General features: G+C 40.1%; 1 long non-coding RNA gene across 2 annotated transcripts in view; it reads right to left on the bottom strand.

Annotated features, from left to right (window-relative positions):
- LOC134170300 (uncharacterized) overlaps nucleotides 1-23,246 on the bottom strand; it is a 237,689-nt gene that overhangs the window by 7,797 nt on the left and 206,646 nt on the right. Inside the window, exon 1 of one of the 2 annotated variants that reach the window (XR_009967219.1) lies at nucleotides 7,174-7,533. The exons of the other annotated variant lie outside the window; for it this stretch is intronic. This is a non-coding gene — a long non-coding RNA (uncharacterized LOC134170300). Of the gene's footprint in view, nucleotides 1-7,173; nucleotides 7,534-23,246 lie in introns of those variants that run through there. 2 annotated transcript variants of the gene reach the window in all.

Here is a 23,246-nt window from a genome sequence, read left to right as displayed (position 1 = left end):
CAGAGGTTGTCTTTACCAGAGACTTTATGCAGAGACTTGTCTTTGCAGTCAGGGAAAAAAAAGTCCCAACAAAAGACATTGCAGTTGTGTTTCTACACTGCAGCAGCCCCGAGAAACGCAGCAGTGATGGACCCTTCTGCTGTTCAGAAAGAGCACACAGGCAGGGAGAAACACAGCAGATACCAGAGTCTTGTCTCCTTGAACAGTGTTAACAACAGTCTCCAGACTCGGCTGAGACTGAGGCCCCAGTAAAAAGCTACTCAGATTTTCAAATCGTCTTTGGCATTTACATACGTTTTGACATCTCTTACAGTACCCAAATACCTTCAACAATCTTTTAAGGAGGAAGAAGACTAAATCTTCCTGAAAGCTAACAGGGCTTGTTCCCAGGTGCCCCTGGGTAACATGCTCCAAAACATCATAAATGATTTAAGACCTTGACCTACCAGCCAGGCAGCACTGACTTAGTCAAATTTGCAGGCTTTTTGCTTAAGTATTACACCAAGAAAAGCTTATGAGAGCCACAACAACAGATACCTGTCACTCACTTTGCCACTTACACTGAGAAGCATTTGGTTCAACTACTTTGCTATTGAGCAGTATTAGTTTTGTTCCCTTTCCAGCAAAAGAGGGCACTTGTCCATACACCTAAATTAGAAAACACATGCTCTGTCATTTCTATTGTAGTCATAACTTAGCGATCCATTAAATATGAACCAGTTCACTGAACAGAGAAACTAAAACGATGAACAAACTCCCAAATTAGTAAAAAAAATAATAAAAATAATGCTTTGGGCAACAGCTTTTTATTTTTAACTCCCAACTCAATGAATGCATCCAATTAGTTTCAAAACCATGCATCTGCTTCTTCCTTCTCTTTTGGAGCAGAGATGCCTTTCCAAAGAGTGGAAAAGCTACTTAGCACTGGGAAGACCAAATCTGGAGTAATTTTTTCAGTTCTGGATGCCCCCTGTAAGAAAGACATGGACATACTGGAGCAGGACCAGTGAATGGCCACTATGATGATTAAGAGACTGCAACAATTGACACGTGAGGCCAGTCTCAGAGCTGGCACTGCTCAGCCTTGAGAAGTCTCAGTCTCTTGGGGGCAATCATAATGTCCATAAGCGCTGGATGGAAAGGAACAAAGAAGATGGACCCAAATTATTCTTCAGACTTTTCAGTGAAGGGACAAAAGGCAAAGGGCACTAACTGAAATACAGAAAAAAAAAAAAAGAGGTAGTAAACACCTGACACTCAGGTATGTCACAGACAGGGGAGAACTGTGCTTTGCTGTGTCCCTAATGAACCAAACACACTGTAAGGAACAAACAACTAGGAGTAACCCAAACTATGGAAAGGAAAATGTCACTGCAAGAGCCCTGGCCAACATTACCTGCTATACATCTTGATAGCTATTATTAACTGTGTAACCAACAAGTGCTTAGTACAGAGGGAGTTTTGTGCAATGTAACACAATTTAAGATTGTTTCCTGAATTACCATCTAGTACTAACAGGCAATGTACAGACACATGGAGACAAGAAACCTCACAGAAGCTAGGGAGTGAATGCAATACTGAGCGAGAGCTCAATACATCTCACACTGTGTCTGCAGGGAAAGGGGTTTTTTTAAGGTTAGCTGCACAGTGGTTCTGGTTAGGTCAAGGCTATGAAAGTGTGTGGGTGAAAATCCGCTGCACACTGGTACTGGGTAGGTCTAAATGCCTTTAAAGGTGTGCATTATGGTCCTGTTCTACTGTGTTTGAAAAATGTCAAAGTCACAGAGGCAACAGCAGGGTGGAAAGAGGAAGAGAGTAAAGGCATCATGATTAAGTGCTAGCCAATAGCCCCACAAGTTTTTTGAGTTCAATGCTAGTTCAGCCTCTGCAGAGACATCTGTGTCTGAGGACAGCTCTAACAAAGAATGGTATTTTGGAAGCCAGAAGAGCCTGGAGTCATGATGGTCTGAATATGACAGGTCTAAATAAAGCTGGCAGGACTTGTTTCTGCTCCCACAACTGCTCACCATGAAGGTACAACAGATAGCATCCCATACCGTTCACCCCTTCAGGAGTGCTGCATACAGAGCTCTCAAGCTGGTATGGCCTCCTTTTGACAGTGGCTTCCATGAAATGCTTTTTCCCCTCCCTCTGTAGATATGCACTACTGCCCAAGGGAGCAGAGCCCTGGCTGGCTGCAAACCATCTGTCTTCTCTTGGCTACAGATTTCCCGGCAGCAGCAGAGCAGGACCCAGATCAGACCACACTGCTTGGTTGGGTCCTCATGGCATGTTCTGACTGTCTGATTTAAGATGTTACAGAAAGGGCTATTTTTAGTGACACATTTTGTGCATTTGCCTCCTACAGAGGCCGTCTACATTTGGTGCTTCACTGACCCTGTTCTAATGTTGGATGCACCTTGGATGTCCCCCTCTCCTTTGGTGTAATTTTAGGATAAATTAGAGGAGATGATATACAGTGAGTTTTGCATCCCTTTGCAAACACATATCATCTGAGTGGAGCTGCAATGTGCCATTGACAGATTATTTTCTGAGTGGTTCCTATTTTTGTGTATGCCATACTCAGGTGTCGGCATGTCCTGGCACACTTGAAAAGGTAAGCAGCACTTTTTGCCATCTTCTCTAGGTATTTCTGGACTGGTTTTGTTGAGATAAGAAGGTCTTTTTCTAGCCCCTTCACTTTTCTTCTTCAGATACTGTAAGAGGCATAGCAACTTTACTAATTTATTTGCAGAAACCATTGAAGATTGCATTTACTGTGATCAAATCCCCTTAAGTAAAATATAAACCACTACTTCTCTGACTGTAAAGCCTAAATCAATAATGGACATGAAATCATCAAGTTTAATCTCAAACACAGTGAACCCAAGTAATCACTCTTCTTGATATAAAACTAATTCTGTTTGACAATAAAATACTACTATTCTGTGCCATAAACCAATGGAACAAATAACTTTCTTAACCCTGACAGTTGCTGTCCAGAATCATTACATCTCCTCTCCTTAGTGATCAAACATGTCACTATACTACCGCTTCAGCTCAATTCCCCTTCTAGAAAGCACACCACCTGCACCAGAACTTTGAAAGTATTTCCTGTTAAGAAAAGTATTACAGTATCTCCTCTTCTTCCTATTTGCCAAAACAACACAGGTTGTACAAGAAACACACAAACAACACTGAAGATATTCCTTGGCATACGGCTAGATTGTTTCTCAAGGCTAAGTGTCAGCGATGAATGAATCTGAGCCCCAGATGCAGGTATCACAAAACCCATAATCAACAGCAGTGAGGCTGAGGTTTCTTACAAATGTGCATCAACATAATTTTTCCAAGAACTGCACATTCCCCTCCTATGCTGGCAAAAAATGACTCAGAATTTGGAGGGGTCTGCCACATGGGATGCTTTGTAGGCTGGTGCCTAAAATGCTGCAGCATTCGTTAGTACACAGGAGACTGAAACACATGCCAACACCCAGCCCAGCACATATGGATGTCTGCAGGCACGTGTTAAGAATACCTGGCCATATTCTTGTCATGTTTCTCTTAATTAGAGCTCCTTGTGTAGTCTTGACACCAAGCCCATAAATTCCTGATGTCATTGATAAATAATACACCTGACAACCAAGACACAAAAGCTGCCTCAGCTGCCCATACACTCCAAAGCCTGCCGTTACAGAAAACTGAGCCTTGTAATCTTTAGGGTGATAGGCAACTAAAAACCAAAACACTATTACTCCAGAAAACAGGAGTATTATCTAAGTAATAACTTGACCTTGCAATAAAATGGAGGGCAGGCCAGCAGAGTGGGAAGAAGGACCAACTGAGCAGATGCACCCAGCCAAGGCTACAGAGAGAGCTTCTCTGCTGCAGCTTTGCAGGGGATGGTAGGGTAAGTAATAATATATATGTAATAATGTACTCCCAGGTGTTTGCTAGAGAAAAGCCGACTCTTTGCCAGATCACGTCACATGCATCAATAGAAAAGTAGAGGATATAAACAGTTCTATTCCTTGAATTTCCTTGCTCTAGAGTCACTGAATCAGGAGTCTTGTTATTATTAATTAACTTTGCATCACTGAAGTGTTGCTGCATTGAAGAAGCTTCTCAAAAACGTGCATTTTTTAAGAAGCAAATATGCACCAGCATCTCAATCATTTAAAATAATGAGAGGGACCACACTCCTTTTAACTGTTAGCATTTAACCACTGGGTTGTCTATATACAGTCACAAATCAAATCAGGAAGACTATCTGAAACAAGATCTGCAGGTCTTCTCACCAGTGCGTACTGGTTCCCAGTTGCAACTGGAAGAAATTATGTGATAATCATCTTATGAAATCTCAAATTTTGGTAACGTCTTCCATGCTTGCAATACTATTTTAAAGCACGAAGCCATGACACACTTTTTAGAGTAGAAGAAATGTCCGATTTCTTTTTCCCACTACTGGGAGAATAGCTCACATTCAGATCAGCACTAGATAGGTCCTTCAGTTTCCCAAGCTTTCAAAGCTCTGGATTTTCAAGAGGCTCTGCTTACATTCAGACATCACAGGAGTGTAGAGCTAATTCAAGCAGCTGTGATTTACCTGTCTAGCATAGAGTCCCTGCTCTTGAAATCTTCACTCAGGGGGTTATTATTTTTGTCAAAACTCTTCCAGTGAATAAACTCCACATAATAACAGCCAGGCCAAAGAGCAGAGTCTGATCCAAGTCAAATCTATTCCCATACAAGTCTATGAAAACCTGATTATCTCACTGCTGAAATTCTGGGGTGGAAGTTAGCGAACAAGAGCCAGGGGCTGTTATCATCTTGTTAACGTCAAAGCTTGATTTCTTCCCCATCCTTTCAGTATTTCTGAAAATGCACACCCTCTCAGAGTCCTTGATAACAGTTTGGTAGCTCTCAAGCTGAGAAGTTTTAATATTCTGTGGCTTTGTTTTTTTTCCTATTTTTTTAATGGAAAAAATTATTCAATATGGTCATTTTATTGTGAAAGGAGGAGCAGGAACATGTGCTATTTGTGTGCAAAAGACATGTTCCCAGTAAGTGTTGTAATTTCATAATTATAAATTTTGGGGGGTAACTAAGAGGAATGAATTGCTTTCAAACAGAATGGGCTTTACATTCTGTACAGGTAGGATTTGTTAATTTCATTTGTTGCTTGGGCCTTGATATTTAGGTTTACGAAGATCTTAAAAACGGAACAATCAAAAGTCTAATCCCTTGTCAGAGAAAAAAAAGAATGCCTGTTTTTTTACACTTGCAAATATATTCAGTGATAGTGTAGATGTATAATTATAAAGATTCTGAAAGATCATGAATTTAGTATTTTAAACAACATGCCAGATTTTAAATGACAATTACGGCTTTCTATGGTTCAAGAATCAGCATGCTGTTTCTCTTCTGTTGGAGAAATATTCATCAGCACCACGATGGCATTCTGGCAGTAATTACTTCGAGCTTAGTCAGAAATAGATTTCCAGTATTACCTACCACAAATGATGCAGCGACCTGTCTGGCACTGAGGTAGAGCTTGATCCCTCTTCCTTCAAAAATCATCCTTCCCCCCCCACCCCCCACCCCGTTTTTATTGCCTTCACTGGACTGCTCCTCACAAGGCTGGGTACATTTGCAGTTTGGGCAGGTGGAACAATGCAGTCCTGCCACTAGTACTTCCCTGTGTCCAGGAGAGCATTTGTCCTACCAGGCAGCCATCTGGGGAAGGGAACGACAGAAAGGGAAGCGGGGATTACTTTTCCCATAGGCGCACTGAGCTCCATATTGAACTGGAAGCATGTTTTCCAGCTTCCCAACATGTTCGTGTTTTATAACAGGACAGAATCAGGCTGGTAAGACACCTACTTGACAATATTCAAACACCCTGGTGATAAAAATGCTCATGTCTGCAGTGGGAGACCTAGACTAAAGGACTGTTTTTGAAGTGGAGCTCTTGACTTTTACCTGATTCTCCTGAGAATCCGTCTGTTCTACTTGCACCAGACAGTGATTCTTCTCAGCTGTGCCACTGTCTACTTGAGAAACCTTTCCCAACAAAAGATTAATCAAAAGTGTGTGTCCCTGTAAATCCCAGTGTGTTTTCACAGACAGTTCTAAAGAAAATGACCAAGACAAGCTGCAATGTTATTTCTCCACAAGTGCAGCAGGAAGCTCCAATTCTGTTTTCTATAGAGCAACAAGCTCTTTGACTATATTCTTTTCCCAAATTGCTATCTGCCCTAGTCTGAACTGTCACAGCACACTACACACTGTTTTATACCATGCCCAGTCAGAAAATCTGATGTTTCTTTGGTGCTTTTAATTACTGGTGTTGATAAATGCAATAAGTTCTAGTGGGTGTAAATTACACACAGATCTGTAAACAAATGGTATGGTTACTATACACAGTCTATCACTGTCAGCCACAACTTGCTCTCATGAGAGCAGAAAAAACTTAGAAGTACTCAGCCCTTAGGAATGGTGTATATTTGCTCATTCATATGGATCAGCAAACCATCTGTGTTTGTGTCAAATAGGCCAAGTAAAAAAAGGGAAAAGTCTCCCCAGCTCCCAGGTGATGTTTCTACACCTGAAAAAGGCTGGTTTGTTTAAGCAAAATGTTCCATCTAACACTACAATCACAATGAAATTTCACTGAAAAATACTTGAAAGGAAATGTTTTAATTAGGTTTCCTTCAGAGATGGGAAGAAAACACGTTTAAAGGTCTTTTAGAAATTAAGGTTTTATTTTGATTTCTGAGTCTCAAATGGAGGTTTCCTATTCTCCTCCTTCACCTCAATAAAATTCTTGGGAGATATTTTGAACAGAAATCTCTAAACCACGTGGGTTTTTCCACTTCAGAGTGAAATCAACATGGGATTGTCTGAATTTCCTGAAAAGCCCAAATTCCGAGTTTCAGCTAATGTTAAAAGCCATTCTAGATACGGAGCCAAATACAAAGCCTGCTGTAACCCTGCCATGGTAACTGAACTGCTCCAAGAGTAGCCTTGACTCTGTTTCCTCATCAACTGCAAGAAACTAGGGTCTGGGCCACTGTGGTTGGAATATGACAGAAGATACCTGCATGAAAAAACTGCCAGGACCTTCACCCCATATTTTAGGCATGATATAAAGAGGCTGTGCAGGTTCCCCACCTGTGATTAAGTGGATTCGAGCACCTGCTGAAAGCTTTGCTCAAAACAGGATAAATTTTTAATCCCTCCAAATTGACTCTGCAGCTGTAGAAGGTTTCTCTTTCTTTTGTAAAATATTGATAAGGTGGGAGCAATATTCTGCAGGGAGAAAAGATCAGCATTAAAAGCTAAATCTCTATCTCCTAAGCAGCTAACATTTTTTATGGGAGTTGTTCATGGATTATTCTTAATGGTTTATCTTCAAAATGTCTGTGTTGGCTATTTTTCCTGATGAGTATCCTGACTTTCCATGGCCATGATGGGAGTCATCTTGTGCACTTTGAAAGGCTATGACAATGTAGGCAAAACACATTGTGAACATCTTGCGACACAGATCGCAAAGTTAATAACAAGCTCTGCTTTCCTCCACCTTAAATCCAACATGCTAATTTTAAATTTCTCCTAAAGGGAAACTTTTCCCCTCTGATTTGTATTTTCTGCTAACCCACTCCCTTTCTAGGGTCTACATGGCCACGAAACAGAGCAGCCCAGACATAACAAAGCACCTCAGAGGAATTTAACTAGTGTTTTCCAGTGGTCCAGGAAAGTTTAATCTAAGTCTTTATCCTAATCAGAACCTGCAGAGATTTTTTTTAAATCTTCTCCTCATAATTATTGTTCACAGTTAATACCACAGCAGTACCCAGAATATAGCTAGTTGAGTATTTTCCAACAAAATGCATTTTCAGAAAGTAAAGCAATAGAAATTGCAGCTTAAAATGAGATCAGATTGGCTTTGATGGGTTTTATGAGAAGGCTGGCCAAGCCTGGGATGGAATTTCTGGTCAAAACACAGAGCAAAAGCACAACCTGACTGAGGTACGCAGTAAGGAACCAGCCTCTGCCCTGAAGTACTGTCATCCCTGTCTCATAACCAGAGAACAAGCCGAGCGATATGTGGTCATACGCAGAGTTTCAGCCACAAAGGACTAAACTCAGAACTTCAGGACCTTGTCCAATGTCTTTCACATGAAATCATCATTCAAATGCCTTTTAGGTGACCGGCTGTCTAGTACAAGGTCATACCATAAACTGCAAACAACCCTACAGATGAAACCATGGATCACTTGTTTCTAGTTTAGTTATCTGTTACACGCTCTTTTACAGTCAGATTTCTTCTGCTTTTATTACTTTGTCAAACAACACACTTTTTTCTTTAAAACAAGTTTCTTTTCCCTCTGGTGTAACAATTAATGGTATTTGAAAAGATCACAGATGGGTGAACAGGCTTGGAGAAACCAAAAAACAACCTCTACCAAAATGTCCAAAATGTGTGAAGCGATCCTGTCTATCTGATGTTAGATAAAAATGCAAGTACTCACATTTCCAAACTAGAGCTTGTTAGAATTTTTAATTAAAAACATGAGAAACTTTTTGCTGTCTGTACACTTGTTAAAATATTTCAAAATGTCATCTCTGAATTATCAGATTATCCTCAAAACTTAACCCTTCTCAGCTGCTTAATTTTCATCCATTCCAATGTTTTTCATGTTTCCATAACATAAAATTACTTGTCATTTAAATTGTACTTATCATTTATGTTTTTAGGCTGAGCTACTGAGAAACTCTGTGTATGCTGCTGAAGCAGTTCTCACTGAAGAAATGTAGAGAAGGATCAAGCACAGATCCATTCACTTTTTTTCCTGTCAGAACTAGTTTTCCAATGGAAAATTCAGTTTCAAGCAATAGCCAATTTCTGCAGAAAAAGTTGTTTTCTCACTGAAAAGCTGAACCATCAAAACACACTGTATTTTGATTCTGAAATACTGCAATTACGCTCTATGAGAACTGTATTCATTTGCCTTTTTTCTATTCTCCTCTACGACTCCTGGCCTACATCTTCCAGGATGTGGCACAGACACTTGGCAGACAATTCATTACCTATGTTATGGTGAAGAACATTGTAGGATGTAAAGCCTGACCCTGGAACAAACACTACAGAGAGTGGCAAATTAGGACAAGATGCAATGCCTATGAGAAATCAACACTGCAATAACATACATAAAGTTATATACATATATAAGTAAAACTAATCTAAGTAATACAGAGAAAATTCATTATTTCAACCTTTCACTGAAAATTTCATACCTGCAAAGGAAGATAAATTCCACTTTGTGACTGAACCCAGGTAAAGATTCTGTTTATAATGCTGAATTTAATCCTTCCTTAACTCAGGAGTAAATTCAGGACCAGAATTCTGCAATGAGATTGTTTTGGGTGTATTTCCATTGCATGTTCATGCTCTGAATTCTCAATCTGGTTCCTGCCACTACTGAAGACTTAAATCTGACTTTTGAATACCCCACTTTCTGACACTTGCCAGTCCCTCAAGGGCCAGCTTGTGCAGATGACTTCTAACCCAGACATATATGCTGTTTAAATGCCCCTGAGCCACTTCATCTAACGTTGCAACTACCCTCCCTTCTGACACTGTCATAGGTATATGTGGAACTTTCCCTACTCCCCATCTGCTGTCACCTACGTTTATAACTGAGCAAAAGAATTTCTCACTCTTAGCCCTACTATGCTTCCACCTCACAACTTCTCAAGTTTAAGCAGTGAGAAAATAATGTGAAACTGAGAAAATTTCTTGAGAGTTTTATTAATTGTTAACAGGTAGCTGAAAATGAGCATACCAATGGCTGTGCTGCAGATGATGAGAATTAACATTTCACCAAGTATTAAAAAAGACTGATACTAAGTCTAAGACCTACTCTAAGAGAGAGTCGTAGTTATTAAAAACATCCTACTATGAGACATAATCCAATACAATTCCAAGTCTTTTTCACTGCCTCTTTTGATTAATTCTGGGTATAATGCTATAATAGCTTGAGCTAATCTAAACATGGATGGGAAGCCATACCACAAAATCTAATTTTTGTTAGGTTAGTTTTCAGCTGAATCAACCCTCTACAGCTCACTTTATACACACAAGGGACTACACAACCAGGGGCAGGAAAGCAGCCTCCATCACTCGGTTTTAGCTGCCATGTAACCACAACTTGGAATTTACCAGTTCCCTTCCCTTCTACTTCTGGTTGCATAACAGCAGACCTTTTGATGTAGGACTATACTCTGAGAAGCATTTAAACTGTTACTGTTAAATTGGCCTGTCTGCTAGCAGAAGTGTCTAGGGTAGCAGGAATACTGCCAAAACATCATGATGTTGCAGCAAAACACTAACAACATTTATCCAAGACTTGTAAATCACACTGCAAAGATCACAGTAAGTTTACTAAATGATAAACTTCTTGTTAGAGCTGCACTAGCAACTCTATTTCAGGCAGAAAATACTAGGGCCAGCCAATCTGGGAGCTATGGTTTTAGACCAGGTCTCCGGTCTTATTCATATGGTATCAATGGACATATCCTCTTGCTCCACAAAGAAAAAGGTAGGAAAAGCCTCCTACTCAGCAGTGTATTAGGGAAAAATGCAAATATATGAACAGTTGTCACCTACTGAAAGGAACATTTTATTTTACCCTGGGCCAGGTGAGTGTATTTCTCAGCAGGCTCCACGTATTGGCTCTGATGTTAAAAGTTCCTGCGTTGGAATGACTGGGGTACAGAAGTACTTTGTTCTTCTGTAACACCCGATCCTTTGGCTTCACCACTGTCTGAGTCCAAACCTTTCTTTCCAAACCCTGCGTGGGCCAAAGGAGAGCAATTTCATTCAGATCTAGGTCTCTGTTATAACACTGCTGCTTCCCTCAGTGAGAGGATTGAGCCGTTTCCCTCAGCTGACCCTGGTCCAAATGGGACTGTAATTGGAATCAGAAAAAGGAACATTCAGCTGCAGTTAGCCGTGTGTTAATTATTAAAGGCTAAAGGGCTCCACAGTTATTAATATTACAGTGTGAATTTCTCTCCCTCATTTGGGGAAGAGAGGGGGCTCTGCAGTGCTGTTTAAGAATTGACAGAGGTAGTAACACAGTTTTGGTTCTTTCACTACTGTTGACACAGTCACCAAAGTAACCGTGTCAAACAAAAGCAAAAAAGAATGTGCTTCTCTTTATTGCTGAGCTTCCTCAAAGAGTCCACTGCAGCACTTACAAGAACAAAAGCACAGCTGTGTATCCCTGGAGGGAATGTAGAAATTGTGGTCTTCCTCTGGGATATCTAGAGGTCCTTCTGTATGCCTTGGTCTGAAAAAAAACATTTATGTACATACTTACTTTGAATATCTCTATGGAATTTCTCTTGACCTAATTAGGTATTTTGATTTCAGTGAGATGACTGCATATGCTTAAGTAATTTTGTATGGTGTTGCAGCAGTTGTGCCATGCAATCCAGAGAGACACAGGATGCTCATAATGGCTTGTATGGCCGTTATTAATTTCCAATTAGAAAACAAGCATATTTAGGGATAAATATTCTCGATTCTCTAGCCAACAACCCTGTCACCAGTTTTATTTTCTTAGGGCCCCTGTGTATGTCACTCCAAATCCTACTCTCTGCTCAGAGAAGCTGTAGCAGCGATAACTTGACATGAAGTGGGCAGAATCTGAGAAGTCTGTAATAACTGCAGTAAGTTTTGCATATGGCAGAAGGAAGAAGCTGGGCTTTCTCCAAGAAGACTGTATGAGAAGTCACTATAAATAACTTACCCTGTCTGTGTAGAACAAACCCATGTTTTGCACATTTGCCATAACAAACAAGTCAAGTCATATATGTATAAATAGCATTTCTTTTTCTTTTGGAAGACAGAAAAAGGGAAGGTGTTCCCTCTCCATTTCACTGAATTCTCTTTCTCTCTGTCTCCCAGTTTCTGCACTGCCTTTAGTCATTCTGTAAACACCCATCACTCTATCACTACACTAACTTATAGAGACAGGGAGCTGCTCCTAGTTGGACCTCACCAATTGGTTATTTTGAAAAACCCAATAACTACCTAGATTATAGCCCTATGTTAGCACCATTTCTTGCCCTCAATAGCTTACAAAGACCCCAAGGGATGTTGCCACCTGCCTGACACCACACAGTAATAATGACCTACTGTTGGAGCAGGATTGAGATGTGCCTGTGTAGTGCGTGTTCTGCTGGGTAGCAGTGTCAACTCACATGGCACCAAGAGACAGCAGCTCAAAATATGCTCCCTGGTCAAGAAGACCCATTCAGAGCAAGTCAAAATTCAAACCTTCAAAATGTATCTTTTGCCCCACATTGAGAGTCAAAGATGATGTTTTCCCTGGGACAGCATCTGAAAGGCTTTTAAAATTATTACTTTTAAAAATACCAAAATGTTTCTTTTTTCCTCCAAAGTAAATCCATTTAATCCTTGAGAGTCATGAGGACAAAAACCTATAAAATTAAGAAGGCTACTGAAATTGCATATCCATAGAAACTAATAAACTGGATCAATAAGGTAAGGGAAAACAAGCTAAATTGCAATTATAAAGTCAAACTGAGTAATTTACATTTTTCTCCACTAAAAATTCACTGAGAAGCGACATGTGCCATGAAACATTTCAATTTCAGCAAAACTGCTGCTTTCAATGGAAAACTTCCATCCAAACACCTCTGAAGTGTTACGTGTTGGGTTTTTCCAGCTTCCTTGCAACACGAGTGCCACCTGCTGGTTGCTGCAGCGCTGCCTGTGCACAAGCCCTTCACAACACAACACTCCAACGACTTCTCTAGGGGAAAAAAGCCCCCAGGGTTCTGGTCTTGTCCTGCAATCACTACTCACCAAAACACTGCAGCTGAAGAGCTGACTCCTCTTCCAGAGCCTACTAAACAACAGAGTGTATTAACCAGCCTGATACAGCAATGACAGCACTGCAAGGGATGGTGTCTAGCTGATTTTCACCATCACTACAACAGCAGAGGACTGCTACCTTATCTCCATAATAGAATGTCAAAGAGAGCTGCAGTGTCATACGACAAATATTATTAGGATATTTTATCTTAATCTCTTCCAAGCAGTATCTCAAAATAATATTTTTTTTGAATAGCATAAGAACAACAAAAATACAGCATCAGATCAAAGGTGCTCACTCAGTACCCTCCCCTGAGAGTGGGTACAACAGACTGCCCTGACTAAATGTGCAAGAAATCAGGGAAATGATCCTACACCTTTAAAAAAACCTGAGCTCCCTCTGGCAGTCAGTGGTTCAGTGGCTTCTTCAGCTGGAAACTGTAGCCAGGTCATTTTCCTTAAAAGCCACACTTACCTAGCCAATCTCTCATGAATCTGATTGAGACCGTTTATACTTTGGCTCCTACAACATCGTATGGTACCAAGATCTGCAGTTTAATCACAATTTCTATAAAAAATTAATTCCTCTTATTTGTTCTGAACCAGCACTTTGACAATGTCACTGGGAATCCCTGTATCTTGTGTTACAAAAAGCAATAAAGTAAAGAATAACCATTCTGTACATGCCTGATCCACCTCCTTCTTGGTTTTACAAATCTCTCACCTATGCCAGCTCAAGCTGGTAAGTGCTGCCCTGTTTAATTCCTCCCTCTCTGTAAACCACACTCTGCTTCTGAGCATCTCCATGCCTTTTTGCAAACTTCTGGCACTATCCATGTGTGGTCTGGTGGCAAGTGTTGTCCACAGAGTTCCAGCCAGGTATGCGAGTACCACAGACTATAGGGCAGCACAATTACTTCTACTCTGATTTCCCTGTTCATTCCCATAATTCTATTTAGCTGTTGGACTGCAGCTAGCACTGAGATGTATTTTCCAAGAGCCACCTTCTCTATCACATCACTGCTTTATTCTGCCCTCTTCTATGCTTTGAGCCAGTAGCGTCAAGTAGCCAGCCAGAGCCTGGATTAGGTTCAGGACAGTAAATCCTTGCCTGGAAAGATGGTCAGAAGCTGCAGGCTGCCTAGTGCTCCTGGATCATCCCAGTATCACTGTCACCTTAATAGATGCAAGAGGCAAATAGAAGCAAAAGGCTATGAATAAGCAGCAGGTCATACTCAGGGCCCAATTCTGCAAACATTTGTTAAGTGTAGCGTTTCTCTGGCTTAGGCTTTAACAGCTTGGCTCTAAATTCTCCCTATATCAGAAACATTATTTGTAGTCATGTGGTGATGATTTCTTCACTAAAGCAATCTGCTGCATGAGGCAGAGTGCAAGAATTGCCATTTTTTAAATGAGCTCAGTGTTTTGATGCATACTTTGTCAATGTTTTATTAAGTGGCCAATAAGAACATGCAGAATCTCAGGTCTGGTAGTGTTTTTCCAGATATTTTCAATACCACATATTACTCTGCTACATACTCCTGCACTTCAGTAATCTCTGGGAAGTCTGCATCTAGCACATTACAGTCTAGCTTCCTTGCAGTTAAAATGAGCTAGACAACTACTGCACACCAGAGGCTCAGTTGATTCACTGGACCATATTCACTCGAGATGTAAATCTACTGCAATGGACTCACATCAGTGTGAAACAAGGCTATTCTCTTTTTGGAAAAGGTGGTTTTGTAAATGGATCTGTTAGTAGTGTTATCTCCAGATTTCTTTGCTTCTGCTTTGATGCTGGATCAGGTGATTACTTTTTACTAATTTACATTTTTCCTTGTTTATAATATTTTTGTTGATTTCATGGTAAGGGAAATTTAAACACAAATCTAAATGAGAATTCTGAAGCAGCTCTCAAGGATGTTAGGGGATTTACAACAATGCGCAGGTTTTCCCTTTTCTTTCTCATTGTGTTGTGTGTCCGTTCTCTTCCCTTATTTTAGTATCTGTATCAAACTACAGACACTAATCTGCATTTTGTCTCCCTCCTATAGCCTTCTGTATGCGCTTATAACCATTTCTGTGCAGCAAATCTGCCTTCCACCTGCCAACAACTTGTTTGCCAACAACTCCATAGACAGGACCAGAATGGCTGAGTCTGGAGTAACTCTGCAAAGTTACAAGGTGCTGCTCAGGAGTTGCCTTCTCTTCCTCCTTCAATCCTTTATTAAAATGACCTTGCACAGCGGATTAACCAACTTTCCATCTCACTTAACATCACAGAGCAAACTGAGACATGACATGCACAAAGCAGGCTTCATAAAACGTGAAGCCTCTTTTACTGCCTCCTTTCTGTTACTACTCCTGTTGCAACTCTGCCTTTGAATCCCCAGCTCTACCCCTTACAGCATAGTTTACATAATTCTATACTTATATCTATTTTATGATTCTCATCTATGTCCGTTACCAGGTAAGATCTTGTGGGTTGACTCCACAATGTTACCATTAATACATAATTCATGATTAATAGCAGCTATCCAAGATCCAGATTCTATTATGAAAAACACAGCAAACATGACACCCAATCCTTGCTGCACAGAGCCTGGCAATCTAGGCGGGCAAATACTGGAAGACAGTAAACAGAAACACAAAGTGGGAAAGCATTATCCAAGAATTTACAGCAGGTCAGCATTACAATCCAGCCTTTACCACTATGGCAATCACTGCCTCAGCTCTAACTCTGATTCAGGGCCTGTTTTTTTTTCCACAAAAAGCCACTTGATATTTTGCTACTAATTCTGAAAGCAGATCAAGCAGGAAAGAGGCAATACTGAATGTCTATGTGCGAGTTAATGGGGCTACACACTTAACAGGAAGCATTTGGCTCTTACAAAATCAGACCTTCAGTTATTGAGCTTTATTGCACACTTCCCATGACACAGAGGGAGGTTCTGATGTCTCTGCAAAAACTGTGGTGTCCCTCAGCTGATGTTTTCTCAGAACATAAACATAAAAGAGAGGTTAGATTTCCTACTGTAGACTTGTTTGGCATGAAGTCTTCACACGTTGGTATATTTTTCCCATTAATGAGATTCCTGTCAGGTTTAGACAGTTCTTCAGATTCATCAGATGAAGAAAAGGGACATTTCTGCTGACAGCGTAGATTCTAGCCTGTCTCTTCAAAACTGAAGGCATTAATATTAGATATAAACAGATAGCTTTAACACCGTCTGTCATGGGAGCCAACTCTAGTGACATCTTCAGGAGACCCATTACCACTAGCTTCCTCCAAAGCTTTCTATGTCATTCTGTAACGTGGAGGCAAATTGCTTGGTAACATCACACTTTGAGAAAGATACTCCAAAGGCAACCTCTGGGACATCAGTTTAGACTTGCACTCTCCATAAAGATGAAAAGGTAAGTAGCCTTTCCATTCAAAGTGTTGGAAAAGCATACTCCTCTCACAAAAAGAGACATCATTCAAAAAAAGGCAGATAAAAAGCATCTATCATTACCAGGAGATAAAGCTTAATAATGCTTCCAAGTTCTCCAGTAACATCACCATCACCAGCTGTGAGTTTGCTGGCTGGATCCATAAACCTGTTAAGACACTAGTTCATACAAATCTTGCCTTTTTCCCCATTTCTCCTCCCTGACTCTAATAAATGCACAAGCTCTCATCCCCACAAATAACTCTTTTGCCCCCAGAACACAAAGAGAAATTTGTCCGTAGAGGAACTGGTCCTTGACTACTTCAAACCACGGCCAGGCACTGTCTGGAAAGGGTCATCTAACACCAGCCTTGACAGTGCGAATATTAAGGATGGTCAAGCACTAGTGTGGGAGCCTGTGCCCACGGCCCATTTCATTTATTAGTATAGATGTAGTCATGGAGTCCCAGGCAAGAGGCTGGAAACATGGTTTTCCCTCACTATTGATACCAGAGACAGGTAATTATCTCACTGTCTGCAGGCTGGAAAACAACAAATCAGATTCTGAAATGTGTTCAGCGCTTACAGATGGGGTCAGATTTTTCCAAAGAGCTCTTCATCTGTTCAGGTGCTAAAATAAGTGACCAGCTTCTCCAAACAGCATGCCAGATATTGAGCTCTTTTGAAGATTATATCCAATTAGAGATCATGAACAACACGCAAAACCTGCCCTGGAATCTTCAGAAAATGAACTACTTTTCAGACATAGCTGTAACTTGTAAAACAGGTACCAAAAGCTAGCCATTTCCCTAGGATCACAACCATCTAAGTTAAGAAGTGGATTCGGTATGTCAAGAATAGAAAGATTTTACAGGAAATCAATCAAATCAAATCAAATCATTATTTTTTAATAAAACCTAAAAAAGAACAAAAAAAATAGCTTTTATATTAGGTGAGCCAGACAGAAAGAACTGCTTGTATAGATACATAAAAAGAAGATACAGTGTAACTTTTAGGAATCCAAGAACCATTTGTCCCCACCAAGTTTAACATAGTCACCTTCAGTCAGTAAAAGTTCCTGACTTGATCCGCAAAGAGTCCAAATTTAATTGGAAGCACTCTTCTGCCAGTTCTGTCATAAGCCACTCGACACAGACTTTTCAAGCCATTACAGAAAGAATAAATGGCAATGCTTAGGTACTGCCTTTGAATCTAGGTCCTTCAATTTGGTTTTATTTCCCTCTTTAAAATTAATGATATATTCCACATGTCTGTGGAATAATTGGAACAGAAGTTAAGCAAAGAATATAGCTGTTGCTAACTATTCACTTGCTCTAGAGATTCAAACCATCCATCTTCCCATAATTGCTATCACGGTAAACAGTTCTTTAAAAATATCGTGTTGACTTTCACTACTATCAGCTCGCATGACTATATTTATTTCAGCTACTTAGGATGCTGAGTACAGGGCAGCACTGCTCTGGGCCCAGAAAGAGAAGGCTGTTGCTTGTGCTTAGGCAAGCAGGATCAGGCCTGGGAGATTTCCTAGCTGGAGATTTCCATGCAAAAAAAATGACTCCTTGCCAGGGCCTGTTTGAGAAAAGTTCTGTCTGTGCTAAATAATCATTTTGAAAATACAGCCTTGGTATAATCATCACATCCATTTTACTGATCAGTCACAAGACCTGTTAGCGCTTTCTCATATTAGTGCAATAGAGAATGAAATCTGCTGTAAGGCTAACAAGTCAGGAAAAATGTTTAAACCAGTGGCAAAATCCTACATTCCTGAAAAATACTGAGGAAAAAAGATAATAGTACCTTGTTATGATAGCAAGAAAAATTAACTCGTCTCTGACAAATTATATCCTAGTGCTCAACTTGGCACTAACCAAGGCTGTGAAAGCACATGATATAATTACTCTAACACAATGATTAGCCAGTAATTAGCATTGGCCTATCTTACATTAGAATCCCAGCTTTTTGTAATGCGTTTTTATCTTTACCTACATTCATTTAGCACAAAAGCAAAGACATGCACATCATGGCAAATAATTAGGGCATGGATTTCAGCTTAGCACTTTTCAGCAGTGTACTACATTCCAATAACTGCAGTAGAATTTAATGTATAACATAAGGGCTAATTCACATTATCTATATGCTAATTATTCATTTGTTTCTTTAGCATTTAATTAAAAAGCTAACCATTATATACTGCCATCAGCAGGCAAACCAAGGTTCCTTTGTTCCATGGAACAATGATTTTTGTCATATCTGCAAGATACATCTAAATATACCTGGAAAAGGGTTTATTTCTGCAGATGGAGGGGCATGCAAGACAGACTCAGATTTGATTCAGTCTGCTGGAATCAGCTACAGCTGCACAGGGAAGTTATTGCACAAGGGCAGTTCTAACACTGTAGCACTGCCTTGGACAAGAGTGTTGAAAAAAAACCTTGTGATAACTAAGGGGTGAGAAGAGGAAAATCTCCAGTTACTTCCAGATTTTGAAGGGACACAATGCAATAGAGGATAACAGAGAATCCGTCCCCTTCTTCAGCAGCAATTCCATTATTACCAAGAGAAAAACTCACATTCTAACAGAGTAAATCTTCGTCTTGGACAAAATATTCTGGTTCTATTAGATTTGCAAAATGACTTATGCACAACTTCAAATTTCAAAGTCATATGCACACAGTGTGGTCACAGAATCTGGATATCCCTTCTGGATATCCCTGCTGTGAAGTCCTTTCCCAGTTGTGTATTCCTGTGAGTCCAAAATATTATGACTGCTTAGGAGTAAGTACCATACACTGACAGTCCGGCAATCCTATTAAGGCCTGGCATTGCAAGTCCCGCAGGGGAAAGTCTGCTGCACTACTATTCTGTAGCATTTCCAGCCTCTGATCTCTCAAAATTTAGGAAAACACAACCAAGAAATGAACTTCCCTCTTGTTTACCAAAAATAGCATGAAGCAGACCAACACTGGAGCGTTGGTGCTAATTGCTGGTGGCAGCACACATGTGACCATACACAGAGCCGAAAGCCTACAGAGATTCTTGTTTGTTGAAGTGGCAGAGGATAACGCTTGAGCATAGCAATCCCCAAACCTCCACACAACACAAACGTGCTGTCTTGTGTGAGGGTGGCACATGGTAACTGATATAATCCCACATTACTTACAATGCTTTACACTGCTGCAGTGTTTCTATCTGATTTTCAGAGCATTGCATAAACATTTCTGCTAAGCCAATCAAGCTCCTGACTCAAACACTGTGTCCTTATTCGACTGTTCCTCTTTTCCCTTCTATTCTTCAGTATATGGGTCACAGATGCTCAACTCTTTGTGGTTCCGTCACCCACGTGACTTACTGTAAGCAATGAAACTTAGGATAAAACCTTGGCAGATCCTATTAATACATGAGGTGACAAGAATTCATGACCCAGAAGAGGACCCATCATTTGCTGGCAAGCTCTTTAAAACAACTCATCCTCCTAATGTAGCCCCTTTCCAAGAATAGAGCAGTACTGAAAACAAGATCTGTCAATTTGCTTTTCCTGCACTGCTGGTGGAAGTTTGAAATCCAGAAGAGTGGCTCCCAAAGCACCACCTCATTGCAGCCACCAGAACAGTTGCCTCCCTGTGACAGGACATGAGCAGGAAAAAGTCATGTGAGAGATGACAGTAGTAAAAATAACGAGCTCAGCTATAGAAGAACACTTCTGGCCCACATGCCAAGAGCCATCAAATCACATATAACTGCTGTAATATGATTAGAATTTATTTTTGAGGAAGTGTTTTAATATTTGACATTAGGAGTTTCTATTATGGTGCTGAAGAAAACAGTCTCAGTGGTAAAAAATGACACTTCTGATGAGAGTCTTTAATTTCCATTCTGTCTATGTTATGTTTATCTCCACAAACAGCAGGCACATTGTTCATTCATCCCATGGTACATTTTTATCCAAAACACTTTTTCTTGAACAATAAAATGCCTGATAAGGGGGAGAAAAAAATTAGTCTGTTTCCACTACAGCATATTGTTGCCCTTGAAGAACAAGAATAAACCTCCTTTCCATAACTTTGCCATCACGCCACCCAAGTCATTACAGGAAAAAAAAATGCTGTCCTTATGCAGCAAGACTATGTTAACGCTATTACTTCACTTAAGAATGTTGCTGGCTTTATTACTTTGCAGATATCACTAGAAGAAATCAAGCTGTTGTGTGTATGGCTGCCTCATTTTATTTTGGAAATGACTACTGGAAGACGTGCAAGATTTCAACCACTTCATCAGGACAAAATATAATGACATTCCAGACAATTATACTGTCTCCAAAACAATTTGAGATGCTCCTGTCCAAATGTTTTCCAGGATTCTACTCATTGTTGCAGAAACCCAAGCTCCTATAATGACTGCCAATTAAACAAATGGTGAACCAACAGTCTGTCCATCCTCTCTGTAAAAGGTCTGTCCTGATCATACTGGGGTAGAACCACACAGTTGTGGTATAAATTAATATTTCACTCCAGCAGGTAAGCTATAGCTCTGAATTTGGCTCCTGGACTCCATATGCCTTAAAGCATCTTATTTCATGATTAATCACCTTATATCAGTGCTCTAACCCTTCAACTGCTTACTTCTACTCTTCAACACTTTAATTTTCTCTAACAGAGAGAGTGTGAAAGAGAGATACATTATATATACACACACACTGCTGGCTGGACAAGTAGTGAATTATCATGACATGATCACAAAATCCAACTGATTTTGGAGACACTTTCTTTGGGTAAATTGAGATACCTAAGATGGAATTTATCTGTTAGAAGGCAGATATTCTGTCCTTCCAAAAAGCCAGGTGCCTTTGCAAGTACCTGTGAGAGAACAAAAGGGAATTATATCACTCCAGATTCCTTAGTCCTTTTTTAAAAGCCCTGGTTTATGCTTCAGCGGTCACTGTCAAGAGGATCAGCCTGAAAAGTTCTCACTCTCAGATTTCAGCAGTGGGAAGTGTTCTGCACTGTTCTGCTCTCTCTGCAAGGAGGTGGTGAGAAATAGCAGCAGCTCCCAAAAAACACATTTGCAAATTATGATCTGGCTCTAGTACAGCTCAGGCACAGCAACATTTCTTGTTGCAGTCCATTTAGCATGACACTGCAAGCTGCAGGAAAACAGGCCTTGGAAGTTTGTTATCATCAGGATTCAGCTAAAAAATACTTGGAACAGATCCTGAAATAATTACAAGAGTATGTGAATAATATTACAATTAACAGGAACAGGCTGGTGATGGGTTTCTTTCCTGCTCACCTTTACAATAAAAGATATGAGTCTTTTCTGAAAAATAACATCAGCCTCCAAAATCTGCCAAGTGATATTATGAAAAATTAAAACTGAGATTCTCATTCAGATATTATTAAAACAAATACATACATCCCTCTCTGAGGAAGTCACTGCCTCATTCCCAATGGTGACACTTCTCTGGGACATCATTTTTCATCTATCTTGACATTACTCATTGCTTTGAAGATGACTGACATCTGAAATACAGCCCAGTTAATCTCACCAAATTTTACCCTATCCGTTCATTGCATTCATTATTTAATGAAATCTCAACTTTTTTTAGCAGGACTGCAAAACCATGACTGATGAAGTCTTACTGGAGTCTTAGCACTGCAACAGACAGTGGTGAATGCTAAACAATGAGTAAGTGAGAAGGAGAATAGGATTAGGATTTTGTTTTTCAAGGGCCCCACTCCTGCTTTATTTCCATGCAAGAGTGCAGTCACCTGAATAAACTGTTTGAGTTTTGATTCTAGTACAGACTAGAAGGACCTAACTTCTTGCTCTGTAAAGCAAGTCATATTGGCATAGTGGCTAACGGTGCAGACAGCACCCTTTGCCCTTTTGTAACCTCCTACATTGGCTCTTAAAATAAAGACAGAGGACGCCAGAATTGGCACTCTCCTTTCTAGTCAGTACTGGAGTGGAGAAAGTAAGCTTTCTGGAGGGAGATACAATTTCCTTTACTTTGTTGGCATTGTATTTTAACATTACAATGTTGATTTAGGATTAATTTTTTGAGGCTTTATGATGAGATACCACTGTGATGGTGACAGTGAGCAGTACTGCCATGCAGGGACTGTGGCAGTAGGTGAAACCTTTTTCTTCCTCATTCCTCATCATGCTCAGAAATTCACATGTATGGTTCTTGTTGTCAGGACTGTACCTATCTCTTGATGGTCTGAGAGTTGACTAATGAATACTTGTGACCAGGAATTAATCACCAAAAACACAAACAGCATTTGACAAATTGGGAAATTACTCAAGGTATTTCCAAATGCACAGAAAAGCAGTCAAAATGCAACTGATTCACATGCTTAAATCCTTCATGTCAATGGGAAAATGCTGCTTTTGGTCACAATCTTTTCCATGTAGCCACAGCCACTGCACTTTGAATACAGACCTTTCTCCTGTGCAGTCAACTGTCAACACAGAATTCCAGTGGACATACAGATAAATGCTGTTGATGGCAAATACTCAACACAAGTTTAACCACAGGTATCAAGGCAAACTACTGTCTCTTGATACAGTCATTGATTTATGCCATTCTTAAACCTGAGACATGGAGCTATTTATCAACAGTAATTTACTTACTAATTCTAAAAGCCAAAACCTATTTGGGCTCATACTATTACAAAGTGTTTTTACTGACTTATGCTCTGAAAGCTACCTATGGGATCAGATTTCTACTATGTGAGATGTACAAAACAATTCAAAGACATCCCAGATTAGGTTGCAATCTACTCCCACTTTCATTACACTCACTAAAAACATTAAAAGTGGTATAGGAAAACTGTGCAGAATCCTTAAAACACAGGTATGTCCCTTCACTCTTGTGCTAATGT

This window comes from Pezoporus occidentalis, unplaced genomic scaffold (genome assembly GCF_034315485.1).
Source record: "Pezoporus occidentalis ecotype Australia unplaced genomic scaffold, CSIRO_AGI_Poc_V1 ctg37, whole genome shotgun sequence".
In the NCBI taxonomy this organism is placed as follows: Eukaryota; Metazoa; Chordata; class Aves; order Psittaciformes; family Psittacidae; genus Pezoporus; species Pezoporus occidentalis.
This window is presented reverse-complemented; position numbering and strand designations above follow the sequence as displayed.